General features: G+C 43.4%; 1 pseudogene; it reads right to left on the bottom strand.

Annotated features, from left to right (window-relative positions):
* Nucleotides 1-9,477: 9,477 nt before the first annotated feature.
* Nucleotides 9,478-15,292, bottom strand: LOC115775842 (uncharacterized protein K02A2.6-like; annotated as a pseudogene).
* Nucleotides 15,293-16,287: the final 995 nt, after the last annotated feature.

Raw genomic sequence — 16,287 nt, 5'->3', positions numbered from 1 at the left:
AGAAGAGGCAGAGGTGGGAAGTAATGAAGTGCAATCATTACTGTACTTAAGTAGAATTATCAGGTATCTGTACTTTGTTCTTTAGGTGACTACTTTATTACTTTTACTCCCTACATTTTTACACAAATATCTGTACATCCTAGTCAGATGCCCAAACCACCTCAACTGGCTCCTTTCAAGGTGGAGGAGCAGCAGCTCTGCTTTGAGCCCCTCCCTAAAGGCTGCACTCCCCACCTTATCTCTAAGGGAGAGGCCAGCCACCCTTTGGAGGAAGCTCATTCTGCTTATTTTGCCTCCTGTCACTGAGGGCAACTCCAGACTGGTACAGAGTCCAGCTCCTCTCCAGGAGTCTGGTTCCAGAGCCCGGGACATGTGTTGAGGTGAGCCTGACTATATCTAGCTGGTATCTCTCAACCTCACGCGCTAGCTCAGGCTCCTCCCCCACCAGAGAGGTTATATTCCATGTCCCAGTAGCCAGTCTCTATAGCCGGGGATCAGTCTGCCGGGGCCACCTCTGCCTTTGGCCACCGACCAACACACATTGTACACGACCCCTACAACACCTCCTGTGAGTGGTAGGCCTACAGGAGGGTGGGCCCATGCCACCAACTCTCCCTCGAGCTCCCTTCCTGTTCCTGTGAGCTGAAGGAAGAGCTGCTGTATTTCCAGAGAGAGGAAACAATGAGCGATAACTTCACTCAGAGATGGAGAAAGATGGAAGAAAGAGGAAGGAGAGAGGTTAGATTTAAAGGTAAGGACCGCTCAGTGACATCTGATAGTCTGGAAATTTAAAACTTACATTTTTAAATCAGATCCTAGATCTGTAAATGATGTGAAGTTATGATTTTTCATGCTGTGAAACATTTTGTAAAACAAACTGAGGTACACTAACTTTGTGTTATTCAAAGGTTGGATGAAAATACTGCAGTTTAGTGCAGGACAAACAGATTAGTTGCAGTACTGTGGTGAGTTTACAGTAAACTCTACAGCCTGCTCACAAAGAGAATTTACTGGAGCTCACAACAGAAATCAGATTATTTTCTTTTAATTATGATTATTCTTTTTTTTTCTTTTTGGAGTTTGCATGTTCTCCCCGTGTCTGTGTGGGTTTCCTCCCACACTCCAAAGACATGCACTTACTGGGGTTAGGTTAATGGGTCACTCTAAATTGCCCAGGTGTGAATGCTTGTCTGTCTCTCTGTGTTGGCCTGTGACAGGCTGGCGACCTGTACAGGTGTACCACTTTCCCTATGACAGCTGGGATGGGCTCCAGCCCCTGATGGATGGATGGATGGATGGTTGGATGGATGGATGGATGGAAACAGAATAAAATCATAAATGATAATGTAAAAAGTTCTGAAGACAATTATCTGAATTTTGTTTATTAAATGTTTCCAGGCTGGTGAGAGGCCGGTCAGCCTGTGGGTAAGTGCTGTTTCAGAGTCTGGTTGTTTCAGTGCTGATGCTTCTTTTCTGTGAGGGGAGAAAATTAGAAATGCATTAGGTGGGTGGAAAGGATCCTTAACAATCGACAGGCTCTTCTTCTGATACCAGTTCTTATAAATATCAGCAATGTCTGGGATTTCACACCCAGTAATATGAAGAAGCTCATCATACAGTCTTGATGGCACAATGGTATTAAAAGCTGAACTGAAATCAACAAAAAGAACCCTGCATAATCACCAGGCTCCTCTAGATGTTTTAAAATAGAGTGCAGGCATAGCGACACAGTATCCTGGACAGATCTATTTGCTCTATATGCAAACTGGTATGGATCTAAGATGATACTGGAAAGATGTGTACACATTAATAATATTTTCATGATAGCTGATGTCAGTGTTACAGGTCTGTAGTCATTCAGACAGCTCGGGTTAGGTTTCTTGGGTACAATCACAGCTGATTTAAAACATGCTGGAACTTCCTGTTGGGTTAAAGAACAGTTAAAACTGGGGCCAGTTCATAAGCTCAGTGTTTAAAGGAAACACATGACACCAGGTCAGGACCAGCAGCCTCTCTGCTGTTCTGCCTCTGCAGAAGGTTCCTTACCTCATGCTGTCTTATAAAAAAAAAAAAAAAAGCGGGGGGGGGGGGGGGGGGGGGGGGGGGGGGGGAGGCTTGGAGCCATTAATAATTTGAGGCTGGGGGCTTTTCCTTTTTTCAAATCTGGCATAAAAGTTATTCAGTTGTCAGGCAGATTAGGATCAAAATCCAATGAAGTGTGTTTTGCCTTATAATTGATCATTGATTGGAAGCCCTGCCATAACTCTCTGCTGTTACCAGAGCTGAGTTTATTTTCCAGCTTCTTTCTTGGCTTCCTTTAGGGCTTTTCTAAATCTATATTTAGCAGCCGTGTAAAAATCTTTGTCCCCCAATTTAAAAGCTGCATTTTTCTCCTTCCATAAGGTTTTAACATGTTGGTTAAACCACAGTTTGTTGTTACTATAAACCATTACACACTTAGATGGCACACACACACATCTTCAGCAAATTTAATGTGTGATGTAACCACATCAGTGAAGGTGTTCAGATCTTCATGTGGTTCCCCAGAACAGACCAGTCAGTTGTAACAAAGCAATCACTCCACATATCAATAGCTGTGGGGGACCATTGTCTGCCAGTCCTCCTGCAGGGTTTGATAGCTTTCAGTCTCTGCCCATATTTGGAAAACTGTGTTGTGGTCAGGATCTCCCAGGGGTGCTCTCAGAAGAGTATGAAAGGCCCCGGGAATAACACAGTAGCACTGATCATGTCTATTCTCAGCTGTGCTAGCAGTCGTAATCTGTTCTAGGCAGAGCTTTCTCTAAGCTAGCCTGATTAAAATCCCCTAAAACCAGCACTAACGAGTTCAGGTGGAAATTTTCAATGTCAGTAATGTGAGCAGAGAGTTTCTGAATGACAGCCATAACACCAGCTTGAGGAGGAACATAGACAGCTATCAATATAAAAGAAACAAATTCCATAAGGACATAAAAAGGCCTGCATCTGATGGTGAGAGTCTCAAGCTCCAGAGCATAACTGTGACCAGGGTGTTACTGTCAGTGTACCACCGCTGATTCACGTAAAACAGACGCCACCTCCACACTTCTTCAGAGACTCCTCTGTGTGATCCGCTCGGTGAAAGGTGAAGCCTTCTTGCTGTATCGCCGAGTGATTTATCCTGGCCTCCAGCCAGGTGTATGTGACGCACAGGGCTGAGCATTAGGTGTAGTCCCTCCTTGAGGTAATTGTCATACTCAATGTATCCACTTTGTTTGCCAAAGAGCGAGTGTTAGAGAGTATCATAGAGGGTAGTGGAGTACGATGACCCCACTCTCCTCCCTCGTTTCCTGGGCCTCAGGTGCTGCATGTTGCCTGATGCTGCAGCTCTAAACCATCAGCAACAAAGTCTTTGGAGGGATATAACAGTCCTCACCAATCTGCAATAAGCCCAGCTGATCATATTTGATTGAACAATGCACATTTCCCGCAATCAAACACACAACCAGCCAGCAGACACACAGCATGAGCCACATCAAGTTACCATAGGTCAGTGCCATCTTTAAAGCTGCTCCTCCAAGAGCTTCAAATGTCACTGATTACATGTGAATTTGATTTTTATGTGTATTAACATGTTATTTACATGTTTGAAATAAAGATTTGATATATAATATATAATGAAGATCAGTTAGCTTTACACAAAAATAGCTGACAGAAAAATGACAAAAAGACTTTACAGTCTTCATCAGACTGACTGGCTGTCTCTGGAGAAGCAGGTGTAACAATGTGTCTGATTGTGTCAACATTTTAGACTGAATTTCCTGTTGGACATCAAGTGTCTAATGACACAAGTGTCAACATTAGACTCAACATTAGACATCAAGTGAGAAAAATCAGCCCTTGCATTCTGCACACTTCTGATAAAAGAAAGTTTAAACACTTTCAGACAGGTTTGCTTCAAGCAGTGAATGCTGCCCTTCATCCAAGGAGACGGATTGTTAAAAGTCACCTTTCTCATTAATATTCTACCTAAAACAGAGAGACACTGATGGCTAAAAGAGTCTACTGAATATTTACATCCGTCACCCCTCATGTTTGAGAGCAACAGTAAGTTTATCTGGAGAAAGGTGATCAAAGATGTGTGAACAAATCACACATGGAAGAGATAGACAATCAAAATTAGGAAACAAATGAAAAAGAAAATGAATATAATAAGAAATTTTAAAAAATCCTCAGAATAAAAAGAATCAATATTTAACCAAGAGTAGAAACAAGATGTAAAACATGCCCTTTGTCATGTTGCTGCAGCTTATATAACAGTCTTCATGTAGAGCAACAATTCGTCTTTTAAGATGCTCACAGAGTTCTTTGCCATGAGGTGCCAGGTCCTGTTGGCTTCATCAAGTGGTGGCCTCCATCTCACTCTTGAACAGTGGTGAGTGTGAAGCAGCTGCATGAGAATTAGCACCTCTAAATCTAAGGGTGGAAAACCCACCTGGTTCAGGGACGAGTTGCTGCACCAGGTGGAGGAGTTTACGTATCTCAGGGTCTTGTTCACCAGTGACAAGAGATGGACAGACAGAGGCTGCTGCAGCATCTGCAGGGATGTGGACGCTGCAGCAGCCTGTCGTGGTAAAGAGGGAGCTGAGTGTGAAAGCAACGTAGATTTATGGGTCAGCCTGCGTCCCTACCCTCACCTGTAATCATGAGTACTGATGAAAAAATAGATTAAGTGACTAGTCTAACTAGAAACGTCAATCAAATTATATTTTAGGACTGATGGACAATGTCAAAAACAAAGGCATTGAAACCATTAATCTCATTCTTCAATAATGAATCACACTTTCAGTGCTGCTTAACTCTGTGGGAGCACTTATCATCCGGTCGTGTCCTCCTGTTTTACATGCAGTGCAGAAACATAAAATGCTGACCTGTTTCTCTCTCCTGGGTCCTACTCTCTGCTGGTCAGTGTTTTAAAGGTGCCTCTAGCCCCTCTGGTTTTTTTGCTTCTCTGTACAGACTTGGGGGGGGGGTACCCAGAAATGGAGAAAATGCCGTTTCTCTGGAGGTGCGCTTCAGGTTATGCTGTAAAACTTTAAAGATAACTAACAACATTAGACCTAATAAAAATATCTGGTCAGGATTAACAGTCAGGGCATTTTTCTATAAGGATGTCGGGGCTGCAACTTCATGTGGTGGCAGATGGCTGCATAACATTTAGGACAAACATTTATGGCACCAGGCATTAAAATCTTAATAATTAGGCTAATAGATTAGTACGTTTGGTAACGACTAGTAACAATTAGGTGTCTGTTGTGCACATCCCAAATCACGAGCTTTGGGTAGTGACCAAAGAATGAGATCACAAATACAAGCGTCAGAAATGAGCTTCCAAAGGGTTTCTATTGTAATAAAACATTTATGTAAATCATCACATTCTGTTTTACATTTATATTTTTCACAGCATCTTAACTTTTTTTTAAATTTGCTGCATCAGGCTATTCAAACTGATCACATGTTGCTTGAGAACTTAAGTCCACCCAAAACCCACTCTTAATAATTGCGTCATCATCGTCAGTGCAAACACTTTTTGATTTAATATAGTCTAAAATCAGCTGACGTACACAGATCATTCCATGATGAGGCTGAAAGTCTAACATCCAACTATTAACACCTGCTGGTGATGATTTACTCTGAGTTTATAAATGAAACTATGAACCACTAACAACTCCTAAATGCCTGCTTTGTACTTGATGTCATATTTAATTTAGAGATAATTTATAAAGTACAAAAACATGTAATTAAATCATGTTATATATGAGCTTTAAAATCAAGAATGAAACCTTTATATCTTTTTGTGTATTAATGTAGAAGTAATGCTTTATAAATCAGTTCTATAGAGCCTCCTCATATTACAGGCTAGTTTTAAGTAGCTGTGCATGTGTCAAAGACACCAGAGCAGCGTTACAGAGTGAGAGGAGCAGCAGCATCAGCAGCATCTTCATCCTCTGTAAAAAGGCCTATTAAAGGTGAGCCTCACTCACACAGACAGCTGAACCAGCCCACAAAAATCTGTTACACTGCAGAGGATCAGAGCGGCTTTCTTACCGAGTCCGAGCAGCAGCATCATCATCAGCATCTTCATCCTGCAGTAAAAACCCTCTTTAAGCTGATCCTGACCGAGGCTGTTGACAGAGCAACGGTGACTCTGCAGATACACCCAGAGACTGATGCACAGTTTACTTTCACTTTCACATCCTTCTTTCTGCAGACTGCCTCCTGATTGGCTCTTATTTTGCAGCATCCTGGGGCACTTTTTTTTCTATTCTCTGATTTAGAGTTTCTCTAACAGCATTTCCAGGTCAGGTGCTTTTTTAATATTACCTGTAGAGGAAGAAGGATCACTCTGAGAGAGGCTTCCCATGTGTATCTCTGTGCACCATGGATCCTGTCACGCCTGTGTGCGTACGTGTATGTGCGTGCATGTGTGCGCGCGTGTGCGCTTTCAGAAAGGATCAGAGCAGTTTTCTTATCACGTGAGAGGAGCAGCAGCATCACCTTCATCCTGCAGTAAAAAGCCCAGTTAATGCTGATCCTCAGTCAGACTACAGACACATGAACAACAGACAGAACAGTCCGTGACTGTGACACTCAGACACTGATGCATAAACACCATTTAATTTTCACTTTCAGTTTCCAGGATTTCAGGCTCTGATTCATTTCCCCCACTTGAATTCATGTGTCATAGTTTGGCTCAGTCTCCATCTGCAGAACATTACAGGAGAGCTTGGCGTGACAGTCTGACTCTGGAAGATGAATTCACAATGTTCAACCTTGTGAGTATTGAAGACCGTGAGGAGCATGCTCCCCATCTCGTTCCTCTGATGTGTTGACTTCAGGCTCAGAAACTGTGGTGTCTCCAGCAGAAAGCTGCTCAGTCATGGAGGTGTAGTTCTCCTCAGGAGTCCGCAGATCTAAAGAAACTAGCAGCCCTTCTTTAAAACTTAGCACAAAAATGAAAGAAATTAGTGTTTGGTTGATTATCTCTTGTTGTAACAATGCTTCCTGGCAATAAATCTTATACCATTTGAAAGCCTGTTTATTTCTCCTTAAATGGAGCCACATTCATAAGGAAAATGTATGTGTGGGTTGAGCAGCAGAGTTCAGTCTGTGAGATGTGCCCATGAAAAACTTGCCATATCTTCCAATGCCAAACAGCTGATTCTGCTGTTGACTCTGGCTTTGAGCTTCTGGTACCCCAGGTGCTGACAATCAAAACCCCACAGAGCGAGGTTTATCAGACTACCTCCAGAATGGTGGATGGAAGGGCCTGCCTGCAGTCCTGAGCTCGACCACACTGAACTATTGTGGGATCAGCTTGGGTGTGCTGTTCACGCCAGAGGGACCAACACAACCACTGGTTGTGCTGGTTGAAGAATGGGACGCCGTCCCACAGCAGTGTGTGACCGAGCTGGTGACCAGCATGAGGAGGAGAAGATTTGACAAGTTTTTGGCAGGTTGTGGTACTCCACCATCACTGACATGGAGAGGGGTCAGTAAATATCCCATGATGTAACGTCAGTGATGGTGGGTCAGTGATGGTGAGGTCAGTGATGGTGGGGCAGTGATGGTGGGGTCAATAGGTGGATCTTAGGTCCACTTAATGACACAAAGCCCAAATGAGTTGAGTTTACAAGAAAACTGTGTGGAATTGCCTTAAACCATTGAAGTTTTTACACAAGGTCAAACTAAATATATTAATTTGTATTAACACTGAATCATGAGTGATACAGTAGACAAATCAACAGTACATTAGTAATCTTTACTCAAAGTCATTAGTTCACAAAACTTATTCCTTTTGTGTAGTTGAACGTAAATGATCATTATATGAAACTTAAACACAAATGTTTCCTGCTTAAAATTCATTTGAAATTACAACTAATATCTTTTCTTGTACTTTAATTTCACTGTTTTCATTTTTCAACTGCTATATTAAAACTGTGTTTCAACAAAAAGTAAGAAAGCAACACATTTCAGTGTTTGAATATAAATATTTTATTTTGACAAAACATCAAAGGAACCAGTGAAAACAAGTCTTTATATCCTTAAAACTGGGTACAAGCAGAGTTACACAATTTAATACAAAGCCACTAAATAAACTATTTCTTTGGCTTGGTTATGATGAACAATGCACAGATTCATTAATATTCTGATTTATTTGAGTTAAAATATAATTTAACATACAACCTTAAATAGCATAAAGATGACAACATTAAGGCTACAGCCTGTCTTAAACAGCAACACGTGTTTGTCTCAGTGAAAATATAATGGAATTCGTAATAATCGTTTTCAAACAAAACAAACAAAAATAATGTTATAAGTTGTTCATAATGTATATTAAAAATAATCAAATAAGCATTTTAGAAACTTTTATTTATGGTGCCCAGGTGGCTTAGTGGTTAGTGACCACGTGTATATATCACGCTGCAGTGCAGGCGCTGCGGGTTTGAGTCCCGGCCTGTTGCTAATTTGCCTGCATATCTTTCCCTGATTTCCTGTCTCTCCTCTACTGCTAATAAAGCCACTGCGGCAATTATTCATAACATTTTGCTTTAAACTCAAAACATTTCTGTTATGTTGCTCCCTTATAGTGTCACTAAGTAAACATTATTACTCGACACACAGAGCATGGAGGACAACTTCTTGCTGGTTCACTCGTTTTTTTATTATCCTACTGTTGCTATCAGAACCCTGTATGCCCTAGTGGCGGTCTGCCCCTCTGGTGGTAAGTATTGGTAGGACATCTCTAGGTTCATACATCACATATCTCCTCCCCACTAAGATTTGTTGTCAGTAACAAAAACATTTCTTCGGAAACAAACGTAAGACATTATATCCCCTTTTAAACTACATGAGATTATTTCTTTCTTTACTTCTCCACAACATTACCAGAAAATAGGAGAGTTATGTCACAGCTTATAATCACTTCAAATATCAAAACTCAGAACCATTTAACAACATTCTACAAAAGCAAACATTCTTAAACATTCTTCAACTTTTTCTTTTCTTTTTTTTACAACATCTTGGAATGTCAACATTGTTCAACTCTTTTTTTTTTTTTTTTTTTTGTGGTTGTTAAGTTTACTGATCCCTGTAACGTACCGGCGGACGTGTGATCCTCAAAGGATATCCTCATACAGTCCCTGTTGTCTCTGAATGTTCTGTGTGTGTCATTTCTGTGGACTGTGGTGTCTTGAGTTGTTTGGGTGTTTTGGTGGTGCATGTGGTGTGTGTGGCACTGTATCAGTATCCTCCTTCTGTTGAGGTGTATTTGGGTCAGGTGTGGTTGTCTGAGGAAGTGACAGTGGACAACTCACAGGAAAACTCCTTGCAGTCTCTGGTGGGTCTGACTCGGGCCGAGTCAGCATCTGTCCACATGACGCTTCCAGACCCCTTGTGTTCCCACATGTACCTTGTAGGACACTGGTCCGGTCTTCTCGATCACACAGCTTGCGTCCACTTATCCTCCCCCCTCCTATAATCACGCACGAGCACTGGCTCACCAAGTTCAAACTGTCTCTGTTTAGAGTGTAGCTGGCGTCGTTGCTGTTGAGCCTCTTGTGACTGGTGCACTGTTCCAGCCATACTTGGTTTCAGGAAATCCAGTCGAGAACGCAACTTACATCCGATGAACAGCATTGCAGGGCTTTCCTTGGTTGTTGCATGGGGGGTGTTACGGTAGGTCAGGAGGAACGTATCCAGACGCTGCTGCACTGGTGTAGTACCTCTGGAAGATTTCAGAGCGTGCTTGAAGGTTTGCACAAATCGCTCTGCCAAGCCATTGGAGGCAGGGTGGTATGGTGCTGAGCGAATGTGTTTGACTCCATTGGCTTTCAGAAACGTGCTGAATTCTTCAGAGCAGAACTGAGGGCCGTTGTCGCTTACAAGACTGTGTGGAATGCCATAGCGACTAAAAAGTCCCCTAAGCACTTGGATGGTTTTGCTCGATGTGGTGCTATCCATGATGTGCACCTCGGGCCATTTGGAGTGTGCGTCCACTATGACCAGGTACATGTGCCCTTCAAATGGACCTGCAAAGTCCACATGTATCCGTTCCCAAGGACTGGATGGCCACATCCACAGGTGTAAGGGTGCTAGGCCAGGGTCTTTCTGCACTCGTTGACATGAGTGGCATGATTTTGCTTGGTGCTCGATCTGGGAGTCGATGCTGGGCCACCAAACGTAGCTACGAGCTAAGCTCTTCATCCTTACTACACCTGGGTGTGCTGAGTGTAGCTCTGTCAGCACCCGGGGGCGCAGTTTGGGTGGCACAATCACTCTCAACCCCACATAAGGCATCCGTGCTGCACAGTGAGATCATGGCGGCGCTGGAGATAGGGAGACAGCTCACCTGCGTCCTTTGCAGCTGGAAAACGACCAGTTGTGACCATTTCCATGACACGGGACAGGGTGGAATCCGACATGGTGTGACGCTTGATCTCGGCGTTGCTGACTGGCAATGTGTCCAACTGTGACGTGTAGAACACCTCCACTGCACCTTGTTTCTCACTGGGGGCATGAGGGAGCGGTAACCTTGACAGCCATCAGCGTTGGCATGTAGGGCCCCCTTGGCGGTACTCAATGGTGTAATTGTGAGCGGAAAGCATGAGCGCCCAGCGTTGCATGCGAGCTGCAGCCATGGATGGGGTGCTTTTCACTGGGACTGAGAGATGGTTGTAAGCCGGGCGATGGTCAGTGAGTAGGTGAATGTATTGCCATCAGGTACTGTGGGAACTTGCGTATTCCAAAGACTATCGCTAACGCCTCCCCTCTAAATCTGAGCGTAGTTTTGTTCTGCTTTGGCTGAGAGTTCTGGATGCATAGGCGATGGGTTTTTCATCGCCATCCCGGCAATGACATGCGAGAGAACAGCTCCGACCCCATAGGGTGAAGCATCGCAAGCGAGACGGAGAGGCAACTCAGGGTTGTAGTGTGTGAGCACCTCTTGTGATACCAGGAGTGCTTTGGCTTTCTGGAACGCTGATGCACAGGCTGACGTCCCTGCCATTTCTTTTCTTTGTTCAGCCAGTTCATTCAACGGCTTTAGCACAGTGCCAGATCAGGGATAAAGCGTCCATAATAGTTTAGCATTCCTAGGAAAGATCGAAGTTTACTTACATCGCCTGGTGCTGGTGCTTCCACGATGCACGTACCTCTCCGGTGACTTGTGGAGCCCAGCAGCAATCGATGATATGGCCCAGGTATTCACGGATTCCTGGAAGAAGAGACATTTCTCTTGCTTGAGGTGCAGGCCGTATTCCTCTAGCCTGCTGAGTACTGCATCCAGAGTTTTCAGGTGTGTCTGCTTGTCAGGACCACTGACCAGTATGTCCGTCCAGGTAGCAGTGAGTGTGTGGCAGTCCGAGGAGCACCTGTGGTCCATTGCCTTCTGGAACAAGGCGGGCGATGACGCTACAACCAAACGCAAGCGGTTGAAGCAGAACAGTCCTTTCTGTGTTGAGATGGTCAGCAACTTCTTGGAGCTCTCTTCTACTTCTATCTGTAGATATGCATTAGATAGATCCAGTTTACTGAAGCGTTGACCTCCAGCGAGAGAAGCGAACAAGTCCTCAATACGTGGAATTGGGTACTTGTCGAGTGCAGAGGGCTGGGTTGATGGTGACTTGAAGTCCCCGCAGAGTCTCACGCGCCGTCCTTCTTGTTCACGGGCACCACTGGCGTAGCCCAGTCACTATGCGCCACAGAGGAGATGACGCCAAGCTCAGTGAGGCGGTCAGCTCAGCTTCCACTCGCGGTCGAAGAGCAGTATGGCACATTGCGTGGTGGGCAGAATTGGGTACACTGTTTGGTCTTAGAGTGAGCTGGCTTTCACTCCTCTCATGGTGCCTAACTTATCGGAGAAAACAGCGGAGTGTCTCTTTAACACTGTCTCTAAGCTGTCTGTCTGTCTGTACTCAATTGCATGTACAGTCTTTAAGTCTCTCCAATTTAGTTGAATGGCTCTCAGCCACTCCCTGCCAAATAATGGTGGAGCATCCGCCTCACCACATACAGTGGCAATACAGCGTGTTGCTTGTTCCAATGCACTTGCACTTTAACAACTCCTTCTGGTGCCAAAGGCTCTCCTGTGTATGTCTTTAGTATGATATCAGTGGGTTGCAGAGGAAACTTATGCAGCTTTCGTTTGTACAGTTCCCAAGGAATCAATGACACTGCAGCCCTGTATCCAATTCCATCTCCATTTTCTTTCCGTTAACTGTTGGCACTACTGATATGCGTGAATATTCCCTTTCTGAGACACTGCATACAGTCCCAAGTCACTGTCACTATCCGATTTCGTTCCTTCACTTTCACTTTCATTCGCCTCGACATGATGGATCTTTTCTTCTCTATCTTTCACGCTGCGTTTGTGTGCATGGCTTTTCTGTTCAGGCTTAATATCTTTGTGTTTTATGTTCTCTTTCATGACTGCTTTTTGATTTACTCCTGCACATTCGTTTTGTGTGGCCCTTCCTCCCGCACTGGTGACATTCGCGGTCTTTGTACCAGCAGTCATCATCACTATGATTTCCCTTCCCACAGCGGCGGCATTTTTCACCTTGCGAAAACACTGCGTTTACTTTCAGGAATTACTTAACTGCTGTACGTCGCGTGCTGCTGTCTCTGCTGACACTGCATGTTCAACAGCTTCTTGAACGTGAGGTTTTCCTCAGTCAGAAGGCGTTCTGCACAGCTTCGCATTTCAATCCGCAAACAAATCTGTCCCTCAGAGCGTCCTCTAGGTAAGCCCCGAACTCACAGTGTTCCGATAGCTTCTTGAGCACTGCTACATACTGTGCTACCGTTCTCCCTCCCCCTGATTTCGCTTGTGGAACCTGAACCTCTCGGCTATAACAAGCGGTTTCGGTGTGAAGTGATCTTTAAGCACAGTCACAGCCTGTTTGTAAGTCATTGTGCCCAGGTGCCACGGAGCTACTAAGCTACGAAGCAGTCCATACGTTTTAGGTCCCATCACACGAACAGTACTGAAACTTTCTTAGCCTCATGAATGTCATTAGCCACCACGTAATGCTCAAAAGTTCAATATACGTGCCCATTGCTCACCCAGACTCATCGAAATGTCCATAGTGTCCATATATTCCAGCCATCATACGTCTTTCTGGGATTACGTGCACTGTAGATGAACTCGAAGCACTCGATGTCCTTGTATCGCAGATGTAAACACTAGCTGCACTCGGGCCCCCCTCCGATAAGGTTGGCTCAATAGTTGATCAGCACATTAGCTATCCAAAAACGCGGGTGTTCATTTCGGTCCACAAACTTGCACAAAGCTGACTTAACTTTCACAGCCAGTCGATGAAAAGTATTCCGAAATACACGACTCGTCGCCAATTTATGTTATGTTGCTCCCTTATAGTGTCACTAAGTAAACATTATTACTCGACACACAGAGCATGGAGGACAACTTCTTGCTGGTTCACTCGTTTTTTTATTATCCTACTGTTGCTATCAGAACCCCTGTATGCCCTAGTGGCGGTCTGCCCCTCTGGTGGTAAGTATTGGTAGGACATCTCTAGGTTCATACATCACAATTTCTTTACACAAACATTTATTATTCAGCGAACATCAAAAACATTACATTTATTTGAAAATGCATAAACATTAACAGGCCTGTTGAACAAAAATGCTCTTTGCATTATAAATTGAGAGAAAAAAAAACAATCAAAATATGTCTGCAGTTTTAGTTAACATACTTTGTGTCATGGTCCTGGGCCGGTGGCCCAGTATTTCATGTTCTTGTTATATATTTCTGTTTTATTGTGGTTTCACTGTTTCTATCCCCCTGTGTTCTGTTGTGCTGGTGTCAGTTATCCCTCTGTCATAGTCAAGTCGGTGTGTACTATGTAAGTTACTTCCTGTTTATGTTGATAGTCGTCCGGTCTCTGTCTGTTGTGTTCAGTTTTGCTTCCTCTGGTCTTGTCCTTGTAGTTAGTGTCACCTGTGTTCCCGGCTGTTTCCACTTCCCTCGTTATCCTCCTGTGTATTCAGGTCTCGTGTTTTCAGTGTCTGTTGTCGCGTCGTCGTCTTATCCTCGTCTTGCTCTTAGTTTCCCAGTGCTGTGTGCCTCTGTCAGTTTTCCCTGTGTTCTTGGAGTATTGATTTTGTTCATGCCTTTGTTAGCCCTGCCTAATGAAGCTGAGTTATTTCCTACCTGTCTGACGTATCCTGCGTTGGGTCCTCCTTCCTGCCTGTCACACGGACTGATCCATGACACTTTGAAATGGGTCCTGTTAAACCTGCTAAGGAGAACCATACTAAATGTCTTCCTAAAACAAAGCCAGCAGTCGCCCCCTTTTCAAATGGTCAACATAAAATATGTTATCAAAATAATACAGTGAGAGCTATTTCAAAAGGAATTATCGTCAGTTCCATAACTTTCAAACATAATATGGGTGGGGAAGGTTCAGCCCCTTTCTTGGTGTGAAAAACAGACACTGAAAATCCAATTGCTCTGCAGTTTTTCGGCACATTGACGATGTCTCTAAACTTATTGTGCAATTTGAACCTCTGAATGTGAACCTCATAAAAGGTAAATGAATGATGAAGGAGAACCAATGGAGAAGTAAAATCAAGTGAGTAACAGCTGTGAAGTTTGGTACTCAGCCTATAAACCTTTGGGGACATTTTTTTTCCACCAAGCTCCATCAGGACTTTTTGAAAGAGTCAAGAGCTGCAGATTTTTGGGATATTTTAGGTGAGTGGCATATATGAGCCCAAAGAACATAGCAAAATCATTCAGGACTTGTGTTCCATCAATGATTATCTTGATATCTTTGGGTGGATGGAAAGGATCCTCTCTCCCAGTGACAAAGATCATGGTTTCCAGCTGCAGTTGGTCATCCTCCTGCTCATCATGCAGACACACCAAGAAAAAAATTACGACAACTAAAAGAGTACAGACCTCTACCAACGGCCCTAAATATAAACAGTCTCACTACTTTCTGAAACACAGGACAATTTAGCAGATGTACAACAAGAGTTCTCTGTTAAAATTAAATGTATTTGTTTCTCCCACTACGGCTAACCCCAAATACAATAGACAAAATAAGAGGAGTTTATTGCAAGGAAAAAATATCTAGTGAAATGTTGAATTTCAACCACAAAAATGGTCTGTGGATGTTGCTTGTATCAGTGCAACAGATCTCCTTACCTGGTACTCTTTAAAAAGATGCTCAACAGGTTCACCCAGGTAGATCATCAGAGCTTTAAGGACAGCTTCTCTTTGGATGGTCATGTCAACAGTCTGAGTAAGAACAACAGCTATTAATTAAAATCTAACTCTACACAAAACAACTATTCAGCTATAAATCCCACCGAGTCTTCTCAGATACCTCATCTACAACTTGGTGGTCTGCTCTTTCACACGTCCTTCCTTGCTCTTAATGATTCAACTGCATACTTTAACTTCTGTACTGCAGTTTTTCCCTGTGTGAAACAAACAGGGTGGATGGAGCAGCTACAAAAAGTTCTCTGTTCTTCATGTTGCTGATCAGGTGGTTGATGAAGGACCTCCAGCTGTTTCCGGTTGCTCCACCTGACCTCACCATCTCAGTAATGGCTCCGCCTCTTTGCGTTGCAGACAGACTGTCCGGCACTGAACGATCGCTAGTGCTAATGGCAGCTCCCGCTAGCAAACTGGTTATGGGATCCTTTCTGGTGGCTACAGCTGAAGTAAAGACTAAACAGCTGACACTGGTTTACTTTTCTTAGCAAAGCTGATCAGAACAATTCATAGAACAAGGTTTCCCCGCACACGCCTGGGAACTTATATTATCTCATATTTACTTAGCCCACATAAACCTAACACAGGGTATTTTCTCAACAGTCCTACTAAATATAATAAATAAAATAAAACTTCTCTGCCACAAAGTGGGAACCTCTCCTGGGTGAAACTCGTCATCTTGTCCCCTTAGAATTATGAGGTTCTGTCTACGTTCTGACCAGTTTTGAGATACTGAGCTTTAAAGTTTTTGCACTCTGTATCACAAAAATTACACATGGAATAAGTCTTGTTCACACATGATTATGAAACACACCCTATATGTATTCTAAATCAGTAATATCAAAATCCTACTAAATGTGCAAATTTTTTTTGAACAAGTAAATGCAGAGAGAACCTTATAATTCTAAAAAAAAACTGTTTTTGTTTGGAATTTTAAGGTTCTATCTGCAAAATGTGAAAACTACTGCTGATTTTCAAGGAATGAAAAATAATTAACTTATAGTAAG

This window comes from Archocentrus centrarchus, unplaced genomic scaffold (genome assembly GCF_007364275.1).
Source record: "Archocentrus centrarchus isolate MPI-CPG fArcCen1 unplaced genomic scaffold, fArcCen1 scaffold_24_ctg1_1, whole genome shotgun sequence".
Classification (NCBI taxonomy): Eukaryota; Metazoa; Chordata; class Actinopteri; order Cichliformes; family Cichlidae; genus Archocentrus; species Archocentrus centrarchus.
This window is presented reverse-complemented; position numbering and strand designations above follow the sequence as displayed.